Raw genomic sequence first — 16260 nt, forward strand, 5'->3', positions numbered from 1 at the left:
GGCAAGACAGTATATTTGGATCTTTTTGTGTTATATTTAGCATCTAAAACTTTTTTCCAGAGTGCTCCTTGATGGTGCTCTGGTGATAGCGCCAGACAATCTTGGTGGCGGTTGTTGTGGAAGCGGTTGGGAAACCCCAAGAGGAAGGTGTGATGAGCACAGCAGAAAGTTTTCCCTCAGTACGAACAAAGGTTTAATCGACCAGTAGGAGAAATGAGTGACTTATGAAGGTGTTGTTGGCTGACTAGTGGCAGGGCGCACTACCGGCGTCAGCGACAACGTGGAACCTGCACACAATACAACCAAAGTACTTTGCCCCAACTTACAGTGAGGTTGTCAATCTCACTGGTTTGCTGAACACAAACGATTAGACGCATCGAGTGGAAAGATATGTTTGCAGTAATGAAAGAGAACATGAATTGCAGTACGTAAACAGAACACGATGATTGCATCAGTGTAAAGGAAACAGACTTGGGTCCACAGTTCACTAGAGGTGTCTCTCCATAAAGATAAATAGCATGTTGGGTGAACAAATTACAGCTGGGCAATTGAGAGGATATCGACCATACATGACAAGATGATTACCATGAGATTTGATTGAGCATTACAACATAATACATAGACCGTAATCCAACTGCGTCTATGACTAATAATCCACATTCCGGTTATCGTCCAAACCCCTTTCAGTATTAAGTTGCAAGCAACCGATTATCGCATTAATCAATGTGTGTAAATTAAACAATAGAATTACCCTCGGATAAAACATTGTTGTTTTCTCCCTAGTAGAAACAACACATCTACAATCTTAGAAGTTATAAAGTCTCTCTCCCAGAAAACTAGAGGCATGAACCTACTATCGAGCATAAATACCCCCTCTTGGAGTCACAAGTGTCCACAACATGTAGGATTACATAAGGATGATCTTGATCATGTAGGGCAGCTCACAAGATTTATACATGAAGCACAAATTGGAGAAGACAACCATCTAGCTACTGATATGGACCCACAGTCCAGGGATGAACTACTCACGCATCACTTCGGAGGCGGACATGGCGATGTAGATGCCTCCGGCGATGATCTCCCCCTCTGGCAGGGTGCCGGGAAGGGCTTCAGAACCCCCCCGAGATGGGTTCTGTGATAGCGACCGCGATGGAACTTTTCGTTGATGGAGGCTCAGGTGTCCAGGCTTTTCCCGAAAAGATGTATAAATAGGTGGAAGATTTAGGTCGGTGGGGTGCCTGGGGGGCACACCACCCCTAGGCGCAGGCGCAGGCCAGGCCGCGCCATGGGGTGGTCTGGCCGCCCTGTGGTGCCTCTTCGACCCCCTCTCTGGACTTCGTCTTTGTTTCCGTAAAATATTGACTTCGGCTTTTGTTTCGTCTAATTCCGAGAATATTTCCTGTACAACTTTTCTGAAATACAAAAACAACAGAAAACAGGGAACTGACACTGTGGCATCTTGTTAATAGGTTAGTGCCGAAAATCATGTAAAAGTGCAACGAAGTGTAAGCAAAACATATATGAATTGGTGTAAAACAAGCATGGATCATCAAAAATTATAGATACGTTCGAGACGTATCAAGCATCCCCAAGCTTAAATCCTGCTCGTCCTCGAGTAGGTAAGTGATTACAAAGATAACTTTTTAGGTGACACAATCTTGATCAAGCATGTAAAGCATTGTGAGCTAGGATCTAAGTACTCTAAACACATGCATGATAGATATATTTCTAACAATAGAACTTAGCAACTATGTTGTATCATGAAGAGTATCTCAAACAAAGGATCATGAATAACAGTGCATTGAAAGCAACTGTTTGTTTATGAGCATAGAGTAAACATAACAAAGTGCTACTCAACATGTTCTTTATGGAGTAGCAAAACATAAATGTTAGGACACCTTTAAAGTTTAAAGGGTGACTAGATACAAGTAATTTAAGAACAAGCAATAGTCATAATCATGAATCAAACTATAATTTTGGGACTATGCACATTGCACTAAGAATGACAACTATGCTCTCTTAATTGGTGCATAAAGTAGAAGATGAAGACTCAACATAATAAGTAAAAGAGAGAGACTCTTTGTAGAGTAAGCAAGATAAACAAGTTTTATAAACCTTCGAAAAAGTATGCTACCTATTAGATTTGAGCTCGCATTGCCCCTATCATAAGCATCTTGAATATTTAAAGTTAATGTGAGTAAAAAATGAGCTATATGCTTGCAAATCACAAGTTGAAAATCTCATGCCCCTTGAATGCGAGTACCTAAACCTCATGCTAGTCAACTTAGATCCCAAATAAGTTCTTGTCATTGTAAGTATACATGTATCATTGAGACCCACCAACGGGGTACCTCTTGCCCAATGATATGTGTAAGAACATGTCCATTACCCCATGTGTGGTTTTGGTAATTGATGACAATTCCTATGGACTAACGGTTGCATTGAGAATCGATCTTAGGTCAAGTCCATAGCTATGTGTTGGACTCAAGGTTGTAAGATGGAGAAGACGGAGTACAATGATGTAGATGGTGTCGAAGAGAGACGAGGATGGTCTTGAAGATGAAGAGAGAAGACGGCGTAGAAGATGAAGAGAGAAGACGGCGTTGAAGATGGATGAAGACGGTGGTGTGCGTACAAGATGGAAGAAGACGGTGGCGTGTATGTTGAAGGAAGACGGTGGCATGTACAATCATGAAGAGTATGAAGACGGAGCTTGCCGACTCGAGAAGAACGCGCAAGGACTAGGTTTGTGCTCGATAGGATAGTAGGTCGCAACATCGGAGAGAGCTCAAACCTTGCATGCATTGCATCATGTTTCTTAGTTCTTCTTGGTTCTTATCCATGAGATAAGTTAGAGCTTGTGTTCATTCTCATGACAAGCTCTAGTTCATCGGAAACGGATTCCGGATGCATTGCATGTTGCATGTGCAAGGGTGATGATTTTTCCGATATACCATATTGAGAGGTTACACCTCTATGACCATGAGAAAATCATCACTCACTCTTTTGCATGTTTTCACCTTGTGTAGTGGTAGCTCTCGTCGTCCTCTTTCCGGCAAAATTGGTTTCACCTCAATCGGAGTTTCCTAGCTCGAGATATTGCCGTTTTCGTATCGCAATTTAAAGAAAAAAAGGGAAGGGCGGTAGTACCGGTCAGGTACCGGTCAGGTACCGGTTTGGTCTCTGCGAGACAATGCATCTGGTCCGGTATTGACCCGGTACCGACCCGGTAGTACCGCTCGAGCGGTAGTACCGCTTGTGGTACCGCTTTGGGCCGATTTGGGCCGTTTTCTGACCGTTTTCTGCGCAGTTCGCGCGCGAACGGTAGTACCGCTTCGACAAGCGGTAGTACCGCTTTGGGCCCTGATCTGACCGTTTTTCAGCCCCAACAGTCATATTTCTGGGCCCCCTATATATACCTCTCTTCCACCTCCGACCAAACCAACTCTTCCCCTCCATTCTCTCTCCTCCATTGTTCACCTTGGGTTCTTGCTTCCTCCTCTTGATCCCCCCACTATTTGTTGCATATTTTTGGGGGAAAGGAGAGAGGAGATCTAGATCTAGTGCTTCACCAATTGAATCCCTCTCTAAGTGAGGGGATCTTGCTAGATCTAGATCTTGGAGTTTCTTGGTGTTTCTCCACTCTTTGTTCTTCTTCCCTTATTTCCCCAATAGCTTCTTCTAGCTTTGTTGGAATTTGGGAGAGAAGAACTTGGGCATCCTAGTGGTGTTCTTAGCCATTGCATTAGGTGCATCGGTTTGAGTTCTCTCCGGGGTTTCGATCTCGTAGAGTGGGTGTTCTACCTTAGTGGTGTTCTTGCCTTAGTGGCCATCTTGCCTTAGTGGCCATCTTGCCTTAGTGGCCGCATTGCCTTAGTGGTCGTGTTTCCTTTGGTGGAGTGTGTTAGCCTCTTGTGGCGCATCGCATCCTTGGTGGAGTTGGTTTCCTTGGTGGAGTGTGTTAGCCTCTTGTGGCACATTAGCATCTTGGTGGCTTGGTGGTGTGTTATAGCCTCTTGTGGCATGTACTTGAGAGCCTCCTCATTGTGGATTTGCGTCAAGCCGATACTTGGCGTTTGCCCAAGCGTGTAAGGATTCGGTGACCACCCCAAGGTTCCTTAGTGGATCAAGGCCTTTCCTTTGGTGGAAAGGCACGAGGAGAATACGGTGGCCCTAGTGGCTCATTGGAGTGCCACGTGCCTCCACACCGCTCCAGACGGAGACGTAGCACCTTAGAGTGTGAACTTCGGGATACATCGTCGTCTCCTCGTGCACCGGTTACTTCTCAACCCGAGCTCCTTAACCTATGCGCTTTACCTTGTTATATCTATCTTGCTTGATGTGCTTTACCTAGCTTGTTATCACATTGTGCTCATCATGCTAGCATAGGTTGTTGGTGCTCTTAGGCAAACACCTAGTTGATAGGCGTTGAGCTAAACTAGTAAACACATGTGTAGTTTTATTCCGCCTAGTTTAGCTCTCAAGTAGAAGTTTTTATACACCGCCTATTCACCCCCCCTCTAGGCGACGTCCTAGAACATTCAATTGGTATCAGAGCTAGGGCTCTCTTATCTTGTTGGGCTTCACCGCCTAGAGAGTATGACGTCGGCTAGAGGATTAGTGCACATTTCCACCTTTACATTTGATGGCACTAATTATGATGCTTGGAAATTCTACATGCTTGATTATTTTAGGGGCATGCACCCACATATGGAGCAAATTCTTGATATGGGTTTTTCTCCTCCTAAGGATCCACAAAATCCGACTTTTGAAGAGAAGAAAAACTCTTATCTAGATGCTCAAGCTACTAAAGTGCTTTGCCATGTTGTGAGTCATGTAGTGATTTCCTCCATTGCGCCTTTCCGGAGTGCTCATGAGGTTTGGACAAAGCTTCGAGATACATATGGTCGATCCAAGACCATTGAGGATGATCACACTCCTTCCACTTCACCAATGTGTGGTAAGACACAAGGTAACGGTATGGTGAGTGGTGATGAACATTGCATTGTTGATGGTGAGCTTTCTCTTGATGATTCTGCATCCCTATCCCATTGCAATGTCTCATCTTTGGACTTTAACACTTGTAGCACTATAAATGATTTACATGCTAGTGTTGATAGTCCTTGCATATCTTCATTCCATGATGATATGCTTCTCATGTCTTGTTGCCAGAATGAAGATACTTTGCTTTCCTCTAGTATTTGTGTGACTAACAATGTAGAGGAAACCGAAGATACTATGGGCCAAGACAAGATCTTGGATGGAGCTTCAAGTAGTTCATCTTCTTCAGCATCGCACGGTTCCTACACTTGCCTTATGGCTAAGGCTTCTAAGGTATCTCCTTCCTTGGAACCCTATCTATCTAGTGATGATGAGGATGATGATATGGAAGGACTTAATGTTGCTTCCTTAAACAAGTTGGGAGAGTCGGTTTTTCATGCTCTTCATAATAAGAAACTTGCTTGCTCTAACTTCACGAAAATCTTCGATTTTGCCATTGAGAGCACAAAACGTATTGAGAAAATGGAAGAGCATGAGCGCGAGTATGCGAACGAGATTGCAACTCTTAGTGAAGCTCTTAAAGAACAAAAAGTCACCAATGAAACTCTTGAAGAGAATCTTGCTCTAAGGATACTTATGGTAAGGGAATCTCATGATAGAGCTTTAGAGGTGGCACATGATTTTAAAATTAAAAATGAGAAGCTAGTAAGTGCTAATGATAAACTCCTTGAGGATTTTGAGCTTCTCAAAAGTAGCTCTAGGGCTATTGAGAGTGAGCTCATCAAACTCACCGAGTCACATGAGCAATTTAAGGCTCTCAACCTAATAGATCTTGCTAAGTTGCCTTCTCCTTGTGCCATGATTGATAATGCTTGTGCTACTAACTCTATCTCTTGTGAAGCCTCCATCTTGAAGGAGAATGTTGAGCTAAGGGCTCAACTTGCTTTGCTAACAAGCAATTATGAGAAATTGGAAGAAAATTATGGAAAGCTTTCTAGCTCCCATGGTGATCTTCTAGTCTCTCATGATTTGCTAAAGTTAGCCCATGAGGCTATCGTGTCAAAGGTAAAATCTTGTGATTCTCATGTGAGTACTAGCACTACTTCTCAAAATGCTATTTTGCCATGTGCTAGTGCTTTTAGTTCACCCACTCATGCTATTGACTTATCTTGTGGTGAACTACCTTCTATGCCTTGTTCTACAATTGCATGTGCTAGTGCTAGTAATTCACCCACCCATGCTATTGCTATATCTTGTGGTGAATTACATACCTTGCCTTGTTGCTCTAACAATAAAGCTTCCACTTCCTCTAGTACTTGTGTTGTTACTAACCATGTAGGGGAAATCGAAGAGCTCGAGGCCCAAGTCACTTCTTTGAAGAAGGACTTGGTAAAGGGTCATGAAGGGAAGCAATTCCCAAATGACAAGAGTGGACTTGGATTCAACTCCAACAACAAGAACAAGTCCACCTCGCACAAGCGGAAGAAGGGCCAAGGGCATTGAAGAACCCCGCCAAGATTGTGTGCTTCAAGTGCAAGATTGAAGGGCATCATGTTAGATTGTGCCCCTTGAAGAAGAAGCCACTTGGCATGAAGAAACAAGGGAAGCAGCCTCAAGATGGAGCTCATGGTCTACCTCAAGGCCAAGCTCAAGGTCTACCTCAACTTGAAGAAGGGCTGCTACCCAAGAAGGATCAAGCCAAGGCTCCCGTTGTGGAGAAATCAAGTGAGAAGAAGGGGAAGAGAAGAAGATGCTACATATGCCGTGAGAAGGGTCACATCTCCTCCTTTTGCACTAGTGGTAACTCATCCAACCCTATCTTGATCCATGGTGCTTATTCTCTACATAAGGATAAGGTTGGCGATGTGTTTGCCAAATATGTTGGCACTCAAAGTGGTTTCGCAAAAATAACCATTTGGGTTGCCAAGCCTATTGTGACTAACTTCTTAGGACCCAACTTGGTTGGGGACCAACAAGCCCAAATTTGATCAATAGGTACAAGTGGAGGGCATGGAGGCTTGACTAGCTCATGAAGACTTAGGGGATCTTCATCATTCTCACTTCCTCAAGTCAAGTTGTATTCCTTTCATCCTTTACCCATGCACCTCCTTGCGGTAACGAGTCCTCAACTCCTTTACATTGAAAAGTTACTCGCTCCCCTTTTACATGTGTTGGTTTTGTACCTTGCATGTGATTGTGTATGTTGTGCTTCCTACTTGCTTATCTTGCTTCTTATATATGTTGGGTGGCACATCATGTACAATTGTTCTTTGTTGAGCCTATTGCATCTTGTTCATATCTTAGTTGTTGGCTCATGTGAGAAATTAATGGACTATCCCTTTTTGGGGGAGTGATATGATTTGTGCATTTCACAATCCTAAAATGTGCGACATGATGAATTAAAATCCTATAATGTCCATTAATTATCTCACTTGGTTCTTATTTGCCTCTTGCACGAAAAATGTCTTTATCACATTATGTGGGAGTATTGTGCCTTATGCATCTTACAAACCTAGAAAATGTGAACACTTGAGGTTGTGTCACATAGAATTGATATTATAGATTATCTTGCTCCTATGTGACATGTTTGCTGATACGTCTCCAACGTATCTATAATTTCTGATGTTCCATGCTTGTTTTATGACAATACCTACATGTTTTGTTCACACTTTATATCGTTTTGATGCATTTTCCGGAACTAACCTATTAACAAGATGCCGAAGTGCCAGTTCCTGTTTTCTGTTGTTTTTGGTTTCAGAAATCTTACACAGGAAATATTCTCGGAATTGGACGAAATCAAGGCCCACGATCTTATATTTCCACGAAGCTTCCAGAACACCGAAGAGGGACCAGAGGGGAGGCCCAGGGCCTCCACACACCATGGCGGTGCGGCCAGAGGGGGGGCGCGCCCCCTACTGTGTGGGCCCCCCAGGGCCCTTCTGACTCCGCCTCTTCGCCTATTTAAGCCTCCGTGACCTAAAACTTCGACACGAATAAGCCACGATACGAGAAAAGTTCCAGAGCCGCCGCCATCGCGAAGCCAAGATTCGGGGGACAGAAGTCTCTATTCTGGCACGCCGCCGGGACGGGGAAGTGCCCCCGGAAGGCATCTCCATCGACACCACCGCCATCTCCATCGCCATCGCTGCTTCCCATGATGAGGAGGGAGTAGTTCTCCCCCGAGGCTGAGGGCTCTACCGTAGCTATGTGGTTCATCTCTCTCTCATGTGATCTTTATGTGATCATGAGCTTTGTGATCTAGTTGAATATCATCTATGTGCTACTCTAGTGATGTTATTAAAGTAGTCTATTCCTCCTCCATGATGTAATGTTGACAGTGTGTGCATCATGTAGTACTTGGTATAAGCTATGATTGTGATCTCTTGTAGATTATGAAGTTAACTATTACTATGATAGTATTGATGCGATCTATTCCCCCTTTCATAGCCTGACGGTGACGGTGTGCATGCTATGTTAGTACTCGGTTTAAATTGCAATGGTCTATCATGCACTCTAAAGGTTACTTAAATATGAACTCCGGATGTTGTGGAGCTTGTTTACTCCGGCTTGAGGGAGCTCTTGTAGCCCTACACAATGAATGGTGTTTGTTATCCAACAAGAGAGTGTAGAGTAGTTTCAGTTATGTGATCAATGTTGAGAGTGTCCACTAGTGAAAGTATGATCCCTATGCCTTATTTCTAAGCATTGAAACACCGTTTATTAACTTTTCTGTTGCATGTTTACTCGCTGCCATATTTATTTCAGATTGCTATTACCACTCATATCCATCCATATTACTTGTATTTCACTATCTCTTCGCCAAACTAGTGCACCTATACATCTGACAAGTGTATTGGGTGTGTTGGGGACACAAGAAACTTCTTGTATCGTAATTGCAGGGTTGCTTGAGAGGGATATCTTTGACCTCTTCCTCCCTGAGTTCGATAAACCTTGGGTGATTCACTTAAGGGAAAACTTGCTGCTCTTCTACAAACCTCTGCTCTTGGAGGCCCAACACTGTCTACAGGAAAAGAAGCCAGCAGTAGACAGCAAGCTATTTTCTGGCGCCGTTGCCGGGGAGGTAAGGTAAAAGGTATTCACATCCTCCGACTACTAAGCTATTTCCTAGCACTGTTGCCGGTGTGTGAGTGCTCGAAACTATTTCCTTTAGATCCTGCAATTGCATCTTTTTGTTTCTTGTTTTTATTTTTCACTATTTAGTCATAATGGAAAACAACAGTGAGCTTTTTAATCTATTTCCTGAGTTAAGACATAAATTGTGTGATGCGAAAATTAAAAAACCTATGGAACCTTATTTGCATGCTAGTAGCAATGTTATTAGTATGAACACCATTGTTGATAATGCTATGGAAGAATTTAAGCTTGGGGAAGCTGGTTTTGATGAGCATGATATTTTTAGTCCCCCAAGCATGGAGGAGAAAAATTTCTTTGATGATACTTTGCCTCCCATTTATGATGCTTACAATGATGACTATAATATTTTCAGTCCACCTACTATTGAGGAGAAAATTAATTATGATTACAATATGCCTCCTACATTTGATGATTATGGTGATGAGAATAATAATGATAGCTACTTTGTTGAATTTGCTCCCACTACAATTAATAACAATGACTATGCTTATGTTGGGAGTAGTAATTATTTTATGCATGAGACTCATGATAAGAATGCTTTATGTGATAGTTATATTGTTGAGTTTGTTCATGATACTACTGAAAGTTATTATGAGAGAGGAAAATATGGTTATATGCATCCTAATAATATTAAGTTTCCCCTCTTTATGTTGAGAATCTTGAAGTTGCGCTTGTGTTGCCTTCCTATGCTTGTCACTTTGTTCTTCATGAATTTGTTTATTTACAAGATTCCATTTCATAGGAAGTGGGTTAGGCTTAAATTTGTTTCATATTTGCTTATTGATGCTCTCTTTTGCTTCAACTCTTATTTCTTGCGAGTGCATCATTAAAATTACAGAGCCCATCTTAATGGCTATAAAGAAAGCACTTCTTGGGAGATAACCCATGTTTTTATTTTACTACAGCAACTTTGTTTTATATTTGAGTCTTGGAAGTTGTTACTACTGTAGCAACCTCTCCTTATCTTTATTTTATTGCATTGTTGTGCCAAGTGAAGTCTCTAATAGAAGGTTGATACTAGATTTGGATTTCTGCGCAGAAACAGATTTTTTGCTGTCACGAATTTAGGCAGGGTTCTCTGTAGGTAACTCAAAATAATCTGCCAATTTACGTGCGTGATCCTCAGATATGTACGCAACTTTCATTAGTTTTGAGTTTTCTCATCTGAGCAAGTTTAGTGCCCCAGAAAAATTCGTCTTTACGGACTGTTCTGTTTTGACAGATTCTGCCTTTTATTTCGCATTGCCTGTTTTGCTGTGTTGAATGGATTTCTTTGTTCCATTAACTTCCAGTAGCTGTGGGTAATGTCCAGAAGTGTTAAGAATGATTGTGTCACCTCTGAACATGTGAATTTTTTGATTATGCACTAACCCTCTAATGAGATTGTTTTGAGTTTGGTGTGGAGGAAGTTTTCAAGGATCAAGAGAGGAGGATGATACAATATGATCAAGAAGAGTGAAAAGTCTAAGCTTGGGGATGCCCCCATGGTTCACCCCTGCATATTTCAAGAAGACTCAAGCATTTAAGCTTGGGGATGCCCAAGGCATCCCCTTCTTCATCGACAACTTATCAGGTCACCTCTAGTGAAACTATATTTTTATTCCGTCACATCTTATGTACTTTACTTGGAGCGTCTGTGTGCTTTTATTTTCATTTTGTTATTTTCATTCTCTGAATAAATTCATGCTTATGTGGGAGAGAGACGCGCTCCGCTGTTGCATATGAACACTGGTGTTCTTAGCTTTACCTTTAATGTTCATGCCGAAGGTTGAAACTGCTTCGTTCATTGTTATATGGTTGGAAACACAGAATGCTACATGTGGTAGTGGTATAATGAAATACTTGCATAATCTTGTAGATCATTGAGCTTTGATAACCTGATTCTTTGCAAATGTTTTGAGGTATTTAGATGGTAAAGCTTGCTGGATAAATAAGTTAAAATTAGTAGTGCATTGTTGTCTTTAAGCTTGTGCCGTACTACAAACTCTACTTAAATGGTTGAAGGTGTAGTTGGACTTGATAGCTTTCCATGTCTAAGAGTTCATCGTAATAACTAAGTTGTGCTGAAGGTCGAGGGAGCTAGCGGGGTACTTGTGCCACCGTGAACGGCCCTCCTTGGAGTGAATTTTAATCATGCTCTTAATGATGAACCTGCTAGTTGTTTGCAATAAGCTTGTGAGTTCTTTTTGACTAATGTTAAGCTACGGTTTTTGGCACTTCCACCATCCAAATTTGCTAGCCTCTTCGGTACTGTGCATTGCCTTTTGCTCACATTGAGAATTGTGCATACTCCGCCAGTACATCCAAACCCGTGGGAGGACTTTCTCTTGTTCTCCTACACATAAGCCATACATCTTCCTCAAAACAGCCACCATACCTACCTAGCACATCATTTCCATAGCTGTTCCGAGATATATTGCCATGCAACTTCCATTTTACATTACATGACTTGTTGTTATTTATTATTTATATATTGCTTTGCATGATTCTATACAGCTGATGTGTGGTTTACCCATGTTACGCTAGATCATTGCACATCCTGCTACACTGGCAGAGGCATATAGTTTTATACATCATGTTTTATTCATTATGAGTTATTTGTACCAAAAAGTGTGTTGTCATATTAGGATGTTGCCCCTAAAAAGTGAAAAGAGCCATGGAGGCCATCAAAAAGAGAAATAGAAAAAGAAAAGAAAGAAAAAAAATAGAAAAGAAAAAGGAAAAAAAAGAATAAAGAAAAAGGGGGCAACATCACTATCTTTTATCCACACTTGTGCTCATGTTTTAGCACCTGCAGTATTCATAGTCATCATTTGTGCTCATGTTTAGCACATATACTCCATGTGAGAGAGTTTTCATGTTTTACTAGTATAACTATGTGGGGAATTTACACTATAGAACTTGGGTTGTATATTCCAATGATGAGCTTCCTCAAAAGTGCTCTAGGTCTTCGTGAGCAACCAAGTTGGATGCACCCCCACTAGTTCCATTGGAGAGCTTTCATACACATATAGCTCTATGTGCATCCGTTGCACGGCAATCACTACTCCTTGCATAGCTTCGATTATAAGACTTCCTCTTGTCTAATAATCACTTATAGCTTTGTGAGACTTTCTTCCATTTGACCTTCCAAACCCCCATTAACGTTCTTTATGCCATAACATCCTGGTGCCAATACCAAATGCTTGCGCTCACCGGTTGAGTAGACTTCGAAACAGTTGATTCATGACGTTCATGTTTAATTTTACTTGACTGAATCCTTCTTTGTTGTGAAAATTTACTTGATGCTTGGAATGAAGGATAGAACTTCTACGCTAGATACTTAAAACATCTTTAATGAACTTTTTACGGTTTCATGTCTTTAAAGCAATAGTTCATGAAAACTTCTAGCTTGTTTAACTCTTGCATTATCATCTCTTATATCAATATAGACATTTGATTTGAATGATTTGATCTCAGTTCACATTCTTTACATCATTATTGGATCAAGATTATGTTGGTAGCATGTCACTTCAGAAATTATCCTTGTTATCGTTTACCTACTAGAGGGCGAGTAGGAACTAAGCTTGGGGATGCTGATACGTCTCCAACGTATCTATAATTTCTGATGTTCCATGCTTGTTTTATGACAATACCTACATGTTTTGTTCACACTTTATATTGTTTTGATGCATTTTCCGGAACTAACCTATTAACAAGATGCCGAAGTGCCAGTTCCTGTTTTCTGCTGTTTTTGGTTTCAGAAATCTTACACAGGAAATATTCTCGGAATTGGACGAAATCAAGGCCCACGATCTTATATTTCCACGAAGCTTCCAGAACACCGAAGAGGGACCAGAGGGGAGGCCCAGGGCCTCCACACACCATGGCGGCGCGGCCAGAGGGGGGCGCCCCCTACTGTGTGGGCCCCCCAGGGCCCTTCCGACTCCGCCTCTTCGCCTATTTAAGCCTCCGTGACCTAAAACTTCGACACGAATAAGCCACGATACGAGAAAAGTTCCAGAGCCGCCGCCATCGCGAAGCCAAGATTCGGGGGATAGAAGTCTCTGTTCCGGCACGCCTCCGGGACGGGGAAGTGCCCCCAGAAGGCATCTCCATCGACACCACCGCCATCTCCATCGCCATCGCTGCTTCCCATGATGAGGAGGGAGTAGTTCTCCCCCGAGGCTGAGGGCTCTACCGTAGCTATGTGGTTCATCTCTCTCTCTCTCATGTGATCTTTGTGTGATCATGAGCTTTGTGATCTTGTTGAATATCATCTATGTGCTACTCTAGTGATGTTATTAAAGTAGTCAATTCCTCCTCCATGATGTAATGTTGACAGTGTGTGCATCATGTAGTACTTGGTATTAGCTATGATTGTGATCTCTTGTAGATTATGAAGTTAACTATTACTATAATAGTATTGATGCGATCTATCCCCCCTTTCATAGCCTGACGGTGACGGTGTGCATGCTATGTTAGTACTCGGTTTAAATTGCAATGGTCTATCATGCACTCTAAAGGTTACTTAAATACGAACTCCGGATGTTGTGGAGCTTGTTTACTCCGGCTTGAGAGAGCTCTTGTAGCCCTACACAATGAATGGTGTTTGTTATCCAACAAGAGAGTGTAGATTAGTTTCAGTTATGTGATCAATGTTGAGAGTGTCCACTAGTGAAAGTATGATCCCTAGGCCTTATTTCTAAGCATTGAAACACCGTTTATTTACTGTTCTGTTGCATGTTTACTCGTGCCATATTTATTTCAGATTGCTATTACCACTCATATCCATCCATATTACTTGTATTTCACTATCTCTTCGCCGAACTAGTGCACCTATACATCTAACAAGTGTATTGGGTGTGTTGGGGACACAAGAGACTTCTTGTATCGTAATTGCAGGGTTGCTTGAGAGGGATATCTTTGACCTCTTCCTCCCTGAGTTCGATAAACCTTGGGTGATTCACTTAAGGGAAAACTTGCTGCTGTTCTACAAACCTTTGCTCTTGGAGGCCCAACACTGTCTACAGGAAAAGAAGCCAGCAGTAAACAACATTTGCTCAAACAAATCCCACTTTACCATATGCTTTCTTTTTTTTAAGATAATCTTGGACATACTCACAAACTACAATATGGATATTTCCTAAATACCTCTTGTTCTTGGACAATTGGTAATAAATTGTGCGGTATTGTTCCGGATCATCCTCACACTTGGCTCATGTGCTCAATTGCTTCATTTCTTGCCAAGAATTTGTCCTTGTGGGTTAGACTCCCATTTGTCTTCCTTGCTTCTTTTGGATCTCCTTATTTCACTTGAACCTTGTTAGTGTTTTGATAAACATGGTTGAGCAATAATCCCGCATTTGTGCATTTTGTATTCAAATGCAAAATTCTAAATAGTGCACTAATCTTGGGGGAGCTCTCCTATGTTTGCTAGAACACTCCCTTGTTTCAAGAGTTTGACCTTGGAAGACAAACCTTTTCTTTTCGGTACTTTTGTGCCATCATGAAAAGTGTTGAGGGGTTGGTTTATTTGGAACCTTGCTTTCTTTGGGAGTTGGTTATCTCATTACTTGATTTTTGGTTTTACTTTTCTCTAATGAGATATGTCCTTGAGCATGCTTGTTTTGGATATCTTGATCTATCTCTCTTGTACCTATCCTGTGTGTGCATGTTTCTTTGTGGATAAACGTCTTCGTGATATTGTCCACTTAGAGAAACTTATACACATAAGAGATGGTGCATATCTTTTGATATCCCTCTTTGTTGGAGTCCATTCCTTCATTCTTATTTGACTTGATGATGACTCCACAAAGGTTGTTGTTATGAGTGCTCATTTTATCCTATTTGCATCTTCAAGCACTCATAGTTGATTTTGACACATGCTTTGAGTGGTCTTGTGGGAGTGATGATGCCATGCTTGTTCACCTTATTCTTCAATGCAAATTGTTTATCTTGTGCACAAACTTTGGCGAGCTTCCACATATTACTTAGAGCATATTGTTGGTTCATTGATTGCTTGCTTCATTTGTCAAAGCTTTCTCACCTTCACATCCTCTTGCAATCTTTGATCCTCAATATAGTTTGATTTCCTCCGAATATTTGTCATTGAATATGTGCATTTGATTTCACTCACAATTATGAGAAATGCACAACTTATGGAGGAACGCTCACTATATTGGCCTTCCAAACCTTTCGACCATCTTGGCAATCGATGCCAACGGGGGAGAAGTTTGGAGGGTTTAAGGGAATTGCTTTTGTTGGTTCTTAAGCATTTGCCTTTCATGCCTTGTATTTGTTGCTTTGCATGGTTGAATATTTAGAGGATACTCCGCTAGGCTTTAAATGCCGGTATATGCAATGAAATTCAAGTTCATTCACACATGCATATATTATGGGGGAGTTTGTTCTAAATATTCAACTTGGGTTGTTCGCTAAATTCCATATCTAAACCCTCTCAAAGAGATTGTCATCAATTACCAAAATGGGGGAGATTGTAAGAACATGTCCATTACCCCATGTGTGGTTTTGGTAATTGATGACAATCCCTATGGACTAACGGTTGCATTGAGAATCGATCTTAGGTCAAGTCCATAGCTATGTGTTGGACTCAAGGTTGTAAGATGGAAAAGACGGAGTACAATGATGAAGATGGTGTCGAAGAGAGACGAGGACGGTGTTGAAGATGAAGAGAGAAGACGGCGTAGAAGATGAAGAGAGCACTACTAGGGAAAAGCCTATAGGTGGAGGCAAGTGGTGTCGGCGCACCACCCTATGCATGCGCCGGTGGAACGTGCTGCCGGCGCACCAAATACAAGCCGCGCCGGCGATGCCTGCCCACTACCGGCGCACCAGTGCAGTCGACGCGCCGGCGCTTTTTCCTGGCATGGCCTCGCCCAATTCGGGCCAGGCCCACGAAACATTGCCGGCGCACCAGCCCAGGAGCGCGCCGACGGTAATTTGCTATTGCCGGCGCGCTCCTGGGCTGGTGCGCCGACAATGTTTCGTGGGCCTAGCCTGAAGCAAATATAGCCGGATGGCTTATATACTGCCGGCGCACCCAGCTCCTGGTGCGCCGGCAGTAACCTGGGAGTTATTTCAGCCACCAACCAGCACTCACAA

Source organism: Lolium perenne, chromosome 3, assembly GCF_019359855.2.
Source record: "Lolium perenne isolate Kyuss_39 chromosome 3, Kyuss_2.0, whole genome shotgun sequence".
NCBI classification, from domain to species: domain Eukaryota; kingdom Viridiplantae; phylum Streptophyta; class Magnoliopsida; order Poales; family Poaceae; genus Lolium; species Lolium perenne.